Raw genomic sequence first — 15,513 nt, 5'->3', positions numbered from 1 at the left:
CATAGAACCAAATCGAAGGGAATGTGGCTTTTTTGGAGGTGTAGATATATTTGCACTTCCCAATATTTGCTACAAGGGTGCTTTGAGGAGAAGAAAAAGTACGGTAAGTGTTATGGAGACAACTACAACTTAATTCGAAGTCCCAAGATGAAGAATATCTGGAGTTGAGATGCCAGTTGGACAACTTGACGATGAACAATTTGTTTTTCACCCTTACAAGGATGATTTGGCTAAAGGAACGATGGTTGGATGAACCGAAAAACAACGTTATGTTGGGCTTTTGTTTCATCCTATAGGATATGTAATATACTATCCAACGAGAGTCGCAAGGAAATGCAGATACGAGCAGAAAATTCAGAGGAGCACAAGAAGTTTAAAATCAATGATATCGAAATCAAGTCATATAATAATGATATTGAGGTTGTTCACAAACCTAAACCAGCATCTGAATATTGGGAAGATAGAAGGTACAACAAACATGAGATGGATTGATGTTCAAAAACAGATGAGGCAGTTCCGGGTTACATGCCATGGTACCTCAATTTTTCGCATAGTCGAGTGATACGATTAAATAAGAGGCCCTAAATCAAGGACAAAGATACAACTCTCGAATACATGGTGTTTATTGTTTCTCAATTATGGTTTTGTTAATGGTTTTAGCATGAATTGTTGAATGTTTGTTGTTTAAAATAGAAACAGAGAAGATGAATCGGGCATTTGATAACCCAAGCAAGATTATGTATTAGGGAAGGAAAAGATGTTGAGGCCAATGAATAATTAATTGATGAATTAAACAGTCTTGATTTGTAGATGCAAGTGCAAAATTTGGGGAACCGGTGGTGGAGAAGACAAAGAAAAAGAGGAGAAAAGTCATTCTGAACAGGTACACTCAATATAAATCGAGCAACGCCCAATATGATACAAGCAAACAAAGACATGCTAAATGATGCCAATGTACCCGTCGTACTGAACGTGGTCGTGGTGGGGATGTTGATGAGTGAACGGTTTTTTTGTTTTCCAAACTTATGTCTTTAATTATGGATAATTATGGAGTCAAAATTTATGTCTTAAACTTATTGTCGAATTATCTTTGGTTATGTTCTCTAGTTTATGAATGATTGAATCTGGTTTGTTTTGAAAATTGTTTGTGTTTTCCTAAGACGCGACAAAAGAACCAACTACAATTTGTGTGCAAAAAATGTAGGATTCTAGCAGTTTATTCATTCAGAATCGGTTTGTGTTTACCTACACAAAAACCGATTCTACCATTTATCCAGGGATACAATTCAGGATCGGATTTTAGGAGTGCACCATATAGACCAATTGTAGAAATTTCATTCACTTGTTTTGTAAGTGTTCGGAATCGGTTTAAATGGATATTGTTAAAGACCAATTCTGAATTTTGACAACCTTGATAATCAATCTATGCGGGCATTCCATGTAATTCGATTCTTGTAAGTAAAAGTGGCACTTTTTCCTGTATCTTTTTTTGACAAGAATCAGATTACATGTGCAATATTATAAACCGATTGTGGGGAGACAGATCTTTCCGCTCTGATACCAATTTTTGTATCCTTACAACAACAAGACAAACAGAAGGATAGAATTGGTGATAAACACCTTCTAAATCAATAGATTCAGGCCAAATCTGAGTTCACAGGGAACACAGCCATGAAGAACGAAGTTCTAGTTGATATTTGATATTCGATTAGCCTACAATACCGATTCAGACCTTATAAGGATAATTTGCCAAACTAATCCAACGGCCATGACGGTGCCAAATGGTTCTCATATAACCCTCTCTTACATTAACTACTACGACACATAACTACTGAAAAAGCGGGGGCCTAACAACCACACCCAATATTTCGCTTAGTAATCTGTATGGACTAACTCCAATATACTTTTATGAGAATCAACTAGACAGTCAGACTCAATCTTAATAAAAATATATCAAAGAGTTACATCTCTTTTTCTCGATTCAATACTTACTCAAGCAAATAGAAATCTGCGAGTCTAATTGAATACAAGAGAAATCACTTGATTGGTACCAAAGACCAATGTTCAAGGATTAATCAATTTCAATCAACAACCAAAGGTTGGATTTCCTAATTAATCGCTTCAACGCACAACCTGTGATATTTCAATTATATAAAAAAAGATAATGCGGAAAAGTAATAACACTGACACCAGAAGTTTTGTTAAAGAGGAAACCGCAAATGCAGAAAACCCCCTGGACCTAGTCCATATTGAACACACACTGTATTAAGCCGCTACAGACATTATCCTACTATAAACTAACTTCGGTATGGACTGTAGTTGAACCCCAATCAATCTTACGCTGATCCAAGGTACAGTTGCGCTCCTTACGTCTCTGATCCCAGCAGGATACTATGCAATTGATTCCGTTAGCTGATCTCACCCACAACTAAGAGTTGCTACGACCCAAACAAATCTGCATCACACAGAAAAATCTACGGTAATAGATAAATATGTCTCCCATAGAAATACCTACGAGTTTTGTTCTGTCTTTTGATAAATCAAGGTGAACAGGAACCAATTGATAACCCGAACTTATATTCCCGAAGAACAACCTAGAATTATCAATCACCTCACAATAATCTTAATCGACTAGCGAAACAAGATATTGCGGAATCACAAACGATGATACGAAGATGTTTGTGACTTCTTTTATATCTTGCCTATCGTAGAAATCAATCTCAAGCCAATCTTACGATTGTACTTAATACGATAGAAACAACAAGATCAGATCACGCAACTACAGAGAAAACAGTTGGGTCTGGATTCACAATCTCAATGAAGTCTTCAAGTCGTTAACCTACAGGGTCTCGATAGAAACCTAAGGTTAAAGGAGAATCGACTCTAGCTTATACAACTAGTATCACACAGAAGGTGTGGGGGTTAGGTTTCCCATTTTCTAGAGTTATCCTTTATATAGTCTTTCAAATCAGGGTTTGCAATCTAAGTTACCTTGGTAACAAAGAATTCAATATTCATAGTTAGATGAAAACCTGATTAGATTCAAGCTAATATCTTTCAACCGTTAGATCGAACTTATCTTGTTACACACAAATGAAATGCAAGTTTATTTAGGTCTGTGTAACCGTACCTAAACATGTACACTTAGTTGGTTCAACAGTAGTTAACCAAATGGTTAGCCATATGAGCACTTTCATATCAACCTTATTCTTCTTTACTACAACTAGTTGAAATGACTCAAATGAACTAGTTAGAGAGTTGTTCAATTGCTTAGATCTTATAGAAGTATACAAGACACAATCGAAGCAAAAACGATTTGATTCACTCGAATCAATTCATGAGCTTTATAGCCACGGTTTGCAAATATGCATTCCTTAGTTTATATAAGTTTAAGTTCACGAATAATCGTTTTTAGAAAATAACCCACTTAAGTACGCATACTGGTACGCGGACTTAAGTACCCGAAATAAGTTTGTTTTCAGTTCACAAACTCCAGCAGAAATTCACGGGATGTGAACTTCCGACAATGCACGTACTGGTACGCGGACTTTAGCTCCGGTTATCCTGATCAGCAAAGTACGCATACTTTGGTTCAAGGATTATTGGACTTACACACATATGAGATGTCTCACTATGTTTATATTCAACCATGGTTATATATTCTAAACTCTCATTTCAATCATTGAAACATTGTTAGAGGACATTATATAGATTTTGTTCACAAACTATTTTTCGTTAAAGAAATTTTCAAGTAATTGAAACTAATATGACTTTCGTCACTAGTAAAGATGAACTTGGCCAAAGCGAAAGCTTACCAACACATATTTCGAGAAATAGATAAGCGAGATAAACTCGGCTCGAAATAGAAAATGTGTATAATCAAAGTCTATATAACAATACGACTTTTGTCTCAAGATAGGAGATAGAGTAGATAGACGTTTGATGGATAGATAAGTTCAAGTCTCCACATACCTTTTAGTCGATGAAGTTCCACCAGTTCCTTGAGTGGTTCTTCGTCTTTGTATGATGATCGCTATGGAGTCGAGAGCTCAACTACACTTTCTATCCTAGTCCGAGACTTAGCTATTAGTAGAACAGGAATCAAGACTTATAGTTTTTGCAATTGAACTTGACAACAACCTTGAGATAGAAACGCTCGCGAGTTCGACCGAGCAATGCTCTAACAATGTCCTCCTTTGTCAATTTTAGTGACAAAACTATCGATACAAATGGAATACAAAATAAATAAACAAACTTTTGTAGCTTCTCTTCCACATGCATGATCTCCTTGGTTCTTTAACAATACTCGAAATCTTCGTCACTTCCAAGTACTCCAATGATTCCAAAATTTGTAAGTTTAGCATCATCTTTGTTGAAAATCCGTAGCTATAACAATGAGAAAATAAGAGTTCTGAATCATTGTTACACAGTGTCATAGTATTATTACACAACATCAAAGTTCAATTGTATCACAACTTCGACAACAATACTGTGGTGATATGTATCACTCCCCTTAGTCAATACTCCATCTCACATGGAAACCACACCTCCCCCCCTACATAATGATCCTAAAACCATATGTATTTGTAGTGTGAATTACACATTAATTATCCCCCTTTTTGTCAATAAAATTGGCAAAGGTACGAAAACTAATGGGATCATAATGAAATTTCCATAGAGACATTTCATGACCAAAAGAAAGCACATTTCAACTTTTTAGATGACATCATAGAGCCGAAGCTAAATGCATTCATCAAGGAGTTTATAAAGATACAAGATAACCCCTATAATATTCCACAGCCGCACTCCCCACAAAGATTTTGCAATTAAGCCCCCCCCCCCCCCCCCCCCCCCCCATAAAATGTCATTCCCAAAAGAACAACAAGAGAGACCTTACTTTCACAAGAAAAGAAGGATTTCTTTGGACATAACAAATCACATACGAATATGAATTTGAATCCAAAAATACTCAATTAAATTAACCACAAGAAAACCCATGATTAATTTAATCGGAAATGCTCAACATAAGAGAACTTACGGAGCCGCACAATATATACAAAAAAAAATATGGATCATGGAAGATCAATACTGCGAAATAGACAAGGATTCATTCTATTTTCCATCACTATTTGCACAATGACATACAATAGACATAATCCTCGTAAACAAAAGTTCATCCTATCTTCCATCAACATTTGCATAATGACATATAATAGGCATAAAACTTTTGTAATGTCAAAAGTTCAATCATTATTTTATCAATACTTGCATATCGACATATAAAAGACTTAGCTTTTGACAAAGTATGGGACAATCATAGTTCACGGACGCAAACCCACATATCCCATAATAAATTGCAATATATAAAATCATAAAGATTAATATTGCGAAAATCATCTTCCAAACAATCTTTAGAATTTTAAACAAATAAACCTAAAAACATGAAGATGAAACGTTGGACATAGCTATGTGTAATCACAATTATGGTTATTCCAAACTCTAGTTATTCTTCCTAAACAAAACAAGAAATAAAATTCTCATCAGAAGATTTACTAGATATTAAGACCTTTGAAGAATTCTTTATCGTCCTCGAACTCCTTGTCGCAGTCATTGGGACATAAGGTTCATGAAGATGGGAGTTAATATCAATAAACCTTCTCGACTGATGCCGAACCAGGGTCTTCTGAATCTCATGAGTCTTAAGCACAAAAGCCTTTATCTGTTGAATCTCTTTTCGTATTTCCTTCGACACTTCAAGAACATCAGAAAACTTCTGAGAATTTGAAGGAACATCTCTTGGCTTCCTCACATTTTTTTTTTCTTTTCAATGTCGGAGGTATCAGAGATTTTTCTTTTTCCTTCATGATTGATGGCTTAACAATCATATTAGCATCTTTTCCATCAGAAGACATGATGCTTGGAGTATCCATGAGCGTACGGGTTTGTGAGAGGAAATCACAATTTGACTCAACAAGCAGTCTTAAGATAAAAGAAGTTCCAGGGAAGGAAAAAAAGATACGTAGGGATACGAGACCTTTATACACACAGGTTCGTGAACATACAACTCTCAACCCTATAAAAGGCAGAATTTTCTATTTTAAGCCTCTTTTTATTGACTAATCAGGGAAGTCCTTTCCAAAATCAATTAGATGTGAAAGGTGATGTGAATTCCAGACTTTGTTCAAACAAAAGAAAAATATCGGAACATCTATAGAATTTTCTTTTTTTAAAGCCTGGGGTGTGCAAGATCTTGTCTCTTTTCAATCAGGCATTTGAGACAAGATGCACTTTCCAACACAATTTAAGTTGTGCTGGGATGAACAATAATCTGTCCATCATATCCCTTTTGATCGGAATTCATAGAACCCTGCTTCTCATAGTTCTTAGACCACAACTTTCTTTCCAATGGTCTTGTTTTATCCTTGGAAACTAAATTCTTAGACGAAGATAACATCTTACATACCTCAGCGGTCTTCTGAGCAAGTTTGAGCTTGTTGGCTAACCGATTTGCTCTTTGTTGAATTTTATTGACATGTCTCAATTTGTATTTGTACTTGTAACACCTTGATAATTCATGACCTTTGAGTGAACAATACGAGCACGTCAATCTTGGATATAATTCAGGCATCTCGGATGTGAAAGCTGCTAGACACATAGTGGAACCTGAAACATTATACACAGAGTTTCCAATAGAAAAGTCAATTTTATCTTCCAGATTGGTTGAGTTTTCTTCTGAAAGAATATCAAGATTGATGTACGTATTGCTACAATTACCGAAATCAATATTTTCACAAAGAAGTGAAACACTTGATTTTTCGTCTTCATTAGAATCATAGTTGTCAGACATTTCATCAAGAGTTGCAGCAAGACCTTTGTACCAAGTGTATTTCTTTCGATTTGGACACTCATTTGCAAAATGACCAAAACCTTTACACTTAAAGCACCGAGGCATATCCTCGTTATCAGTTTTATCATTATCCCTATTTTTAAGAGGAACACGATTATAGGGTTTATTTGATGACCTGGATTTATCTCTGGAGAACCGTTTACTTCTCTTCAAAAGAAGATCCCTAAACTGTCTTGTGATCAACGAGACTGACTTGTCAAGATCTTCATCTGATGAATCAGCCCAGAAAGATCATCTTCAGAGATGAAAACACTTTTACTTTTATCAAGTAATTTAGTGTTCTTTAGTGCTTTGAAAGAAACATCCTTACTAGACTTGGACGTATGCTCATGATCAAATATCTTTAACTTCCCAAACAGAGTATTTCTGGACAGCGTTGCGAGATTATTTCCTTCAAAGATGGCATGCTTCTTAGAATCGTATCTAGATGGCAGTGATCTGAGAATTTTCATCACAATGTCCTTTTCAGGAATAGTCTTACCCAATGCAAAAGATGCATTAACAATTTCAGACACTTTGTGATTAAACTCATCAAATGATTTTTCATCTGCCATACGAAGGTTTTCCCATTCAGAATTTAGGTTTTAAAGCCTAGCTTCTTTCTGACTGGAATTTCCTTCAAATACGGTTTCTAAGATATCCCAGGATTCTTTAGACTTTGTGCACGTAGTCACATGGTGCTGAAGATCTGGGGTAATGGAATGTATGATAGCACTTAAGCCGTCAGAATTTTGCTTTGCAGCAAGGATTTCTTCCAGACTATATCTACCAATATCCTTAGGTATAGATACATCGCCTTCTGTATTAACCGGAGGGTCATAGCCATTAACAACACGTACCCATGTTTGAAAATCACGAGCTTGAAGAAAAGCACGCATAACAATTTTCCACCATAAGTAGTTTGAGCCATCGAAGACTGGTGTCACGTTTATGGAGATAGAATTCCTGTCCATAGAGTCATATCGCTACAAACACAGACTTATCAGGTCTTTAAACGTGTTTGCCTGCTCTGATACCAATTGAAAAAGCGGGGGTCTGACAACCATACCCAATATTTCGCTTAGAAATCTGTATAGACTAACTCCAATATACTTTTAAGAGAATTAACTAGACAGTCAGACTCAATCTTAATAAAAGTATATCAAAGAGTTATATCTCTCTTTCTCGATTCAATACTTACTCAAGAAAATAGAAATGTGCGAGTCTAATTTAATACAAGAGAAATCACTTGAACGGTACCAAAGACCAATGTTCAAGGATCAATCAATTTCAATCAACAACCAAAGGTTGGATTTCCAAATTGTTCGATTCAACGCACAACCTGTGATATTTCAATTATATAAAAAAATATAATGCGGAAAAGAAATAACATAGATACCAGAAGTTTTGTTAACGAGAAAACCGCAAATGCAGAAAAACCCCGGGACCTAGTCCATATTGAACACACACTGTATTAAGCTGCCACATACACTAGCCTACTACAAACTAACTTCGGTATGGACTGTAGTTGAACCCCAATCAATATTACGCTGATCCAAGGTACAATTGCGCTCCTTACGTCTCTGATCCCAGCAGGATACTATGCAATTGATTCCGTTAGCTGATCTCACCCACAACTAAGAGTTGCTACGACCCAAAGTTGAAGACTTTAATAAACATATCTGTAACACACAGAAAAGTCTACAGTAATAGATAAATATGTCTCCCATAAAAATACCTACGAGTTTTGTTTTGTCTTTTGATAAATCAAGGTGAACATGAACCAATTGATAACCCGGACTTATATTCCCGAAGAACAGCCTAGAATTATCAATCACCTCACAATAATCTTAATCGACTAGCGAAACAAGATATTGCGGAATCACAAACGATGATACGAAGATGTTTGTGACTTCTTTTATATCTTGCCTATCGGAGAAATCAATCTCAAGCCAATCTTACGATTGTACTTAATACGATAGAAACAACAAGATCAGATCACGCAACTACAGAGAAAATAGTTGGGTCTGGATTCACAATCTCAATGAAGTCTTCAAGTCGTTAACCTACAGGGTCTCGATAGAAACCTAAGGTTAAAGGAGAATCGACTCTAGCTTATACAACTAGTATCACACAGAAGGTGTGGGGGTTAGGTTTCCCATTTTCTAGAGTTATCCTTTATATAGTCTTTCAAATCAGGGTTTGCAATCTAAGTTACCTTGGTAACAAAGAATTCAATATTCATAGTTAGATGAAAACCTGATTAGATTCAAGCTAATATCTTTCAACCGTTAGATCGAACTTAGCTTGTTACACACAAATGAAATGCACATTTATTTAGGTTTGTGTAACTGTAACTAAACATGTATACTTAGTTGGTCCAACAGTAGTTAACCAAATGGTTAGCCATATGAGCACTTTCATATCAACCTTATTCTTCTTTGCCATAATTAGTTTAAATGACTCAAATGAACTAGTTAGAGAGTTGTTCAATTGCTTAGATCTTATAGAAATATACAAGACACAATCGAAGCAAAAACGATTTGATTCACTCGAATAAATTCATGAACTTTATAGCCACGGTTTGCAAATATGCATTCCTTAGTTTATATAAATTTAAGTTCACGAAAAATCGTTTTTAGAAAATAATCCACTTAAGTACGCATACTGGTACGCGGACTTAAGTACCCGGAATAAGTTTGTTTTTTGTTCACAAACTCCAGCAGAAATTCACGGGATGTGAACTTCGGACAGTGCGTGTACTGGTACGCAGACTTTAGCTCCGGTTATCCTGAGCAGCAAAGTACGCATACTTTGGTTCAAGGATTATCGGACTTACACACATATGATATGTCTCACTATCTTTATATCCAACCATGGTTATATATTCTAAACTCTCATTTCAATCATTGAAACATTCTTAGAGGACGTTATATAGTTGTTGTTCACAAACTATTTTTCTTCAAAGCAATTTTCAAGTAATTGAAACTGATATGACTTTCGTCACTAGCAAAGATGAACTTGGCCAAAGCGAAAGCTTACCAACATATATTTCGAGAAATAGATAAGCGAGATAAACTCGGCTCGAAATAGCAAATGTGTATAATCAAAGTCTATATAGCAATATAACTTTTGTCTCAAGATAGGAGATAGAGTAGATAGACTTTTGAGTGATAGATAAGTTCAAGTCTCTACATACCTTTTAGTCGATGAAGTTCCACCAGTTCCTTGAGTAGTTCTTCGTCTTTGTATGATGATCTCCATGGAGTCTAGAGCTCAACTACACTTTCTATCCTGGTCCGAGACTTAGCTATTAGTAGACTAGAAATCAAGAATTATAGTTTTGGCAACTAAACTTGACAACAAGCTTGAGATAGCAACGCTTGCGAGTTCAACCGAGCAGTGCTCTAACAACTACTACTAAAGACTGAGAGTAACATGATATGGGCACCCTCTCTCATATACCGGGATACAACATTTAATTTTTCTAGGCCAAAATCGGTTTATGTTGACATTCCTAAAAACCGATTGTGTGAATGGATTTCGTAAAAAAATAGTCGTTGAGTCTTTATCTTTATAAGACAACCTCTTTGAGCCACTCCCACATCCCACACCGATCCTTGGAAATGGAACGGGATCTGGAAGAAGATATGCAGCTCGTGAAATCGTTCATTCTCGCCTTCCACGAACGTCCCAACAAACTGTATTCATTGTTCTAGAAGAGAGTCAAAGAGTTCTATTATGAGCACACCACGAATCCAAAAAACCATAATTGGAGAGACTTAGATTTTCGATTTCAATATATAAAAAGTGCAATGTGAGAGAATGTTAAAATTAACAAAATGGTGAACGACCATCATCCACAAGCTCTTCCTCTTGAAAAAGTGAGCAATCTGATATTTTAATACCTATCTCATCATTAAATATTTGCATACAATATTAAATAATTGATTTAATTGCAGCTGGACCGATTCAACGGCCTATGGAGAATTCGTAACGGGGGAAAAGAAGTCCATTCATTACAAGAAATATGCGGTGTTGTACCGTCATGCTCGGAGGTTCATTGACGATGTATTGATGTGCCATATTCAAGAATTAACATACTGAATTGTCCTATAAATATAATACGCTAATTTCCTAAACCATGTAATGAATATTTTGTTTCTGAAAATATGGCATAGTCGGGTTATGCAGACATTTATAAACTCCGTTTTCTAGAATTGGTTTATGTGTACATTAACAAAAACGCATTATAGTTTTCTTCGTCAACTGAAAAGCTCAAGCATACTGAATTGTCCTATAACCATCCACACGGACATGCGAATAAACAAATATACCAGTCTCCAATGGAGTTGCTCTAAAAAGTTGAGTCAAGAGTTTGATGGTCTATTTTGCCAAGAAAGAAATGGTCTTAGGTCAACTCAGAATTTACACTAATATCAATCGATTCTGGGTTGAGTTTTATAAATAAATAAATAAAATAATTTCAAGTTTTGTGATGAATTAATGATAATTGATTTCAGGATTAACTTGATTAAATATTATTTAATCATCCAAATTAGCACTAATTATTTAAACGAGAGGAAAAAAATCAGTGAAGAAGAAATCAAAAATCCTAACCGAGAGAAAACCAAAATCATCATCTAGAAAAAAAAAAATCATCATCGGAAACCATTGATGAACAATATTGTAGCAGTAACATCATGGTGAAGAAGAAACAACAAGAAAACAGTCCAAAATAATTACCCATTAACCGGAAATCTGCGACTGAAAAGCGTAAAAGAAGAGCTTCAAAGGAAATAGAAGAACAACAAATAGAAGATTCAACATCTGTTCAAGTAGTAGAAAGTCCAAAATCATCACCACTTAAGCTGAAAAAGAAATCAATACCTTCAAATAGAACAAAACAACAACAAACAGAAGATTCAACAACTATTCAAGTAAGAAAAGGTAAGATCATCAGCTACTTTTCATATATATAGGTTGTTATGCGTGTGTGAAAGCTATTTTTCTCAGATTTTTTGTGGTAGTGTACAGATTTGTACACCAGCATGTTGTTTTAGTGATATACGGGTTGTTGTGTGTGCATGAAAGTTTTTTTTTCTCAGATTTGTTGTGGTACTGTACAGATTTGTACACCAGCATGTTGTTTTAGTGATATACGGGTTGTTGTGTGTGCATGACAGTTTTTTTCTCAGATTTGTTGTGCTAGTGTACAAATTTGTACATCAGCATGCTATTTCAGTGATATACAGATTGTTATGTGTGTATGAAAGCTGTTTTTCTCGGATTTGTTGTACTAGTGTACAAATTTGTACGTCAGTATGCTGTTTCGGTGATATATGAGTTGTTGTATGTGTGTGAAAGCTATTTTTCTCTTACATGTTGTGGTAATATACAGATTTGTGCACAAGCATGTTGTTTCAGTGATAGATGGGCTGTTAAGTGCGTATGAAAGTTGTTGTTCTCATATTTGTTATGGTAGTGTACATAGTTGTACACCAGCGTGGTGTTTTAGGGATATATGGCCTATTATGTGGGAATGAATTTTGTTCTTATTAGAATCTGTAGGAGTGTACATATTTGTACACCAGCATGGTGTTTCAAGGATTTATGGATAGTAGGAGTGTAAACATTTTTACACCTATGTGATATCTCAAAGATATATTGATTTTTCGGTGGTTATGAGTATTATTTATGCTTCTTGGTTCTTCTTTTCATTTGTGCATTTTTGTAGATAAAAGGAAAAAAGAAATAAATTTTTCATGCCATCAGTAAATTTGTGAATAAATTTTTTGAGAAGGATGAAGAAAAAAGACAGAAAAATCCTAAAAATTTGTGGTTCACCGTGTTGCAACTAGAGAAGCAAAAGGAAAGCCCATTTTGGCTCATCTTAGAATTATTTTTTTATAAAGAACAAAAAGAAAAAACTCCCAAAACCGAGAAAAAGAAAGATGAATGGACGAAGAGTATAGAGTCAATATTGAAAATTGTGAGACTATACTGTCATGATAAGACTATGAAAAATTGTTATATGTTTACTACTGGCAAGAAGGAAAAGCAAGTGGCAGTGGAGAGCAAACCTGAAGAATTATCACTGATTTTTGGATTGGAGATGGTGGCATCAGAACCTGCAGAAGGAAAAGATGTAAAAACAGACGCTGAAAAGATATTTGGTATGGTGATAAACAGATTAAAAATGGAGAATCCGGGTCAGCTGAAGAAACTAGAAGTTGAGCAAGCAATCTTAGACATAATGAGCGAAAAGCCAAAAGCAAAGGATCATATTCAAAGAAATGCCGAAGATTTGGTCAAGCTGTTTGGTTTTTACCTATGTATAACAGTCTTTTTTACCCAAGCAAATGGAAGCATGATTAGCAAGAACCAGTTTGAACACTACTTTGAATCATTGGATAGAATGAAGAGAACTTGCTGGCCGATTCATATTCACAATTATCTGATGAAGAGCATTAGAAAACATATCCATGAGCCACTGCCTGTTAGTGGTTGTGTGGTATATATGTTGGTAAGTTTACATTTTCACAACATTGTACAACTGTATTAAAGTTGCACCAATTTGTACACCATTCAAACTCTTTAATTATTTGCTAATGCAGTATTGGTTTGCTGAACACAACAAGAGCATGACGCCGAGCAATAAAGAAGGTATGCCAAGGATGGTAAGGTGGATAATGAGCGACATCAGTACTACAATTGAAAGCAATCTGAATGATGCAATGAAGAAGGTATCTCAATTAATTTTCTTACAATAGTGATTTTTGTTATATGTGCAAAACAATATACCCCTATAACACAGGTGTACAAGATTGTACACTAATAATCAATTTTTTTTTTAAAATTATTTAGAATTTGATCAATTTTGTCATGTTTTCAGATGAAACCAGAATGGATAGAAGGTTACCTAGATCAAGAGAAAATCATTTTGGAAGAGTACCAAAAAAAGAGAGAAGCCAATAGCTCAGAAACACTAAAAAAATGGGGATTTTAATAAAGTGCCACACTTTCAATTTCATGTTTAACAAAGTGCCACCGTTTTTCAGAATTTATTTAACGCCACATATTTGACCTTTTTCATCCAGTTTTTTTCAAACAAAAGTTAACATCTGTTAGTATATAGGTGGAAGTAGTTCAGCTTAATAAAAGACATTTATACCCTTGAATCATCTCATTATACTTCGTGTCTTCTTTGGGTTGTTTCATCGAACAGATATAACACGTTGAGCTCATCCGGTAGCAACAACTTCAAGTTCGTCTCTGCCGTCTTCACACTGCCCAAATTCAGTAACATACAGACTAAATTCTACTCCATACCAGCGAGTATAACTTCAATCTCTGTATCATAGTTAGTTGTTGTGCCCAAACGAACTTCAAGCCTCCATGCAGCATCAAATTCATTCTAGTAGCTTCATTACCAACAGCACCACACTCCCTTGCAAACAACAACAACAAGTTCTCATGTAAAACTATTTTCACGACTTGAAATCTCTGTCCAGAATTCAACCAAATTCCGAAACCTATTTTAACCATCAAACCCATTCATGAACAACAATTATTCACCTCCTTCTCAGCTCAAGAACCCATCTCCCCATTTCATCCACTTCATCAATCACGTTCGTACAGCTACACTCAACATCATTAGTTCCATTCTCTTCCACCCAATTTCATTGAACTCTTATGACATCCACAACAACATGGTCAAACTCCAGCCAATTCATCCCCAGTTCAGATCGAACAACTGCAACACTATTCAGTGAAACCATACCAACAACTCCATTATCACCACCAGTAACCATTGCCTCAAGCCATAACATCACCACCAGTATCATTCACCAATACCGCTTCATCACGAGAACCATCATAATCAAAACAATTTCCTTAGTTGTTTACGATTCACAGTAAAAAACAATTACACACCCTATTAACTAAGATACAAATTTAACATACGAAAATGAAAACAAAATGAAAATCAAGCTAAACCCTTTTCTTAAAACAACCTAAATTCTATGAATTAAACCTAATTTTGACAAACCCTAAAATTCTTTCCCAAAATTTTAAGATTTTTTTTTTGACAAACATAATTTTGACACCATCTCGTTAGTGTTCTTGCTTCATCGCCAAATCCTAATCAATTCTCAATTTGATTCAAACCCACATTAATCGTCAAAACATCCATCATATGAATATCCTGATCTCTATCGGCAAATCAAACCCAATGTTCAATCTGTTCTCAATCGTCTACGGCTGTAGCTCAGTTCATTTTCATAATCATACCCCACCAATTCTTCTTCATCTTCCATTTCTAGAGATCGAAAACAACATCAACTCCAAATATTCATCTGAATCTCCAAGAAAACCTCCAATTTGATAACAAATCCTCAATTTGAACCTTCACAATCTCAACAAATCTAATTCTCAGACCCATCTTCAATTTCTGCTCGATTTCCATCTCTCTATTTCTCTGTCTATTACTCTATCTAGTTTCTCGGCAATAACAGCAGCTGCTGCTTTTCTCCTCTCTTTCAGATAAAATTGCTTGGTTCATCGTTAAAACCCAAGTGAATAGCGGCTAATGGATAAGAATGAATCAGATTTTCCTCTTCTTCTTT

Source organism: Papaver somniferum, chromosome 10, assembly GCF_003573695.1.
Source record: "Papaver somniferum cultivar HN1 chromosome 10, ASM357369v1, whole genome shotgun sequence".
Taxonomy (NCBI): Eukaryota; Viridiplantae; Streptophyta; class Magnoliopsida; order Ranunculales; family Papaveraceae; genus Papaver; species Papaver somniferum.
This window is presented reverse-complemented; position numbering follows the sequence as displayed.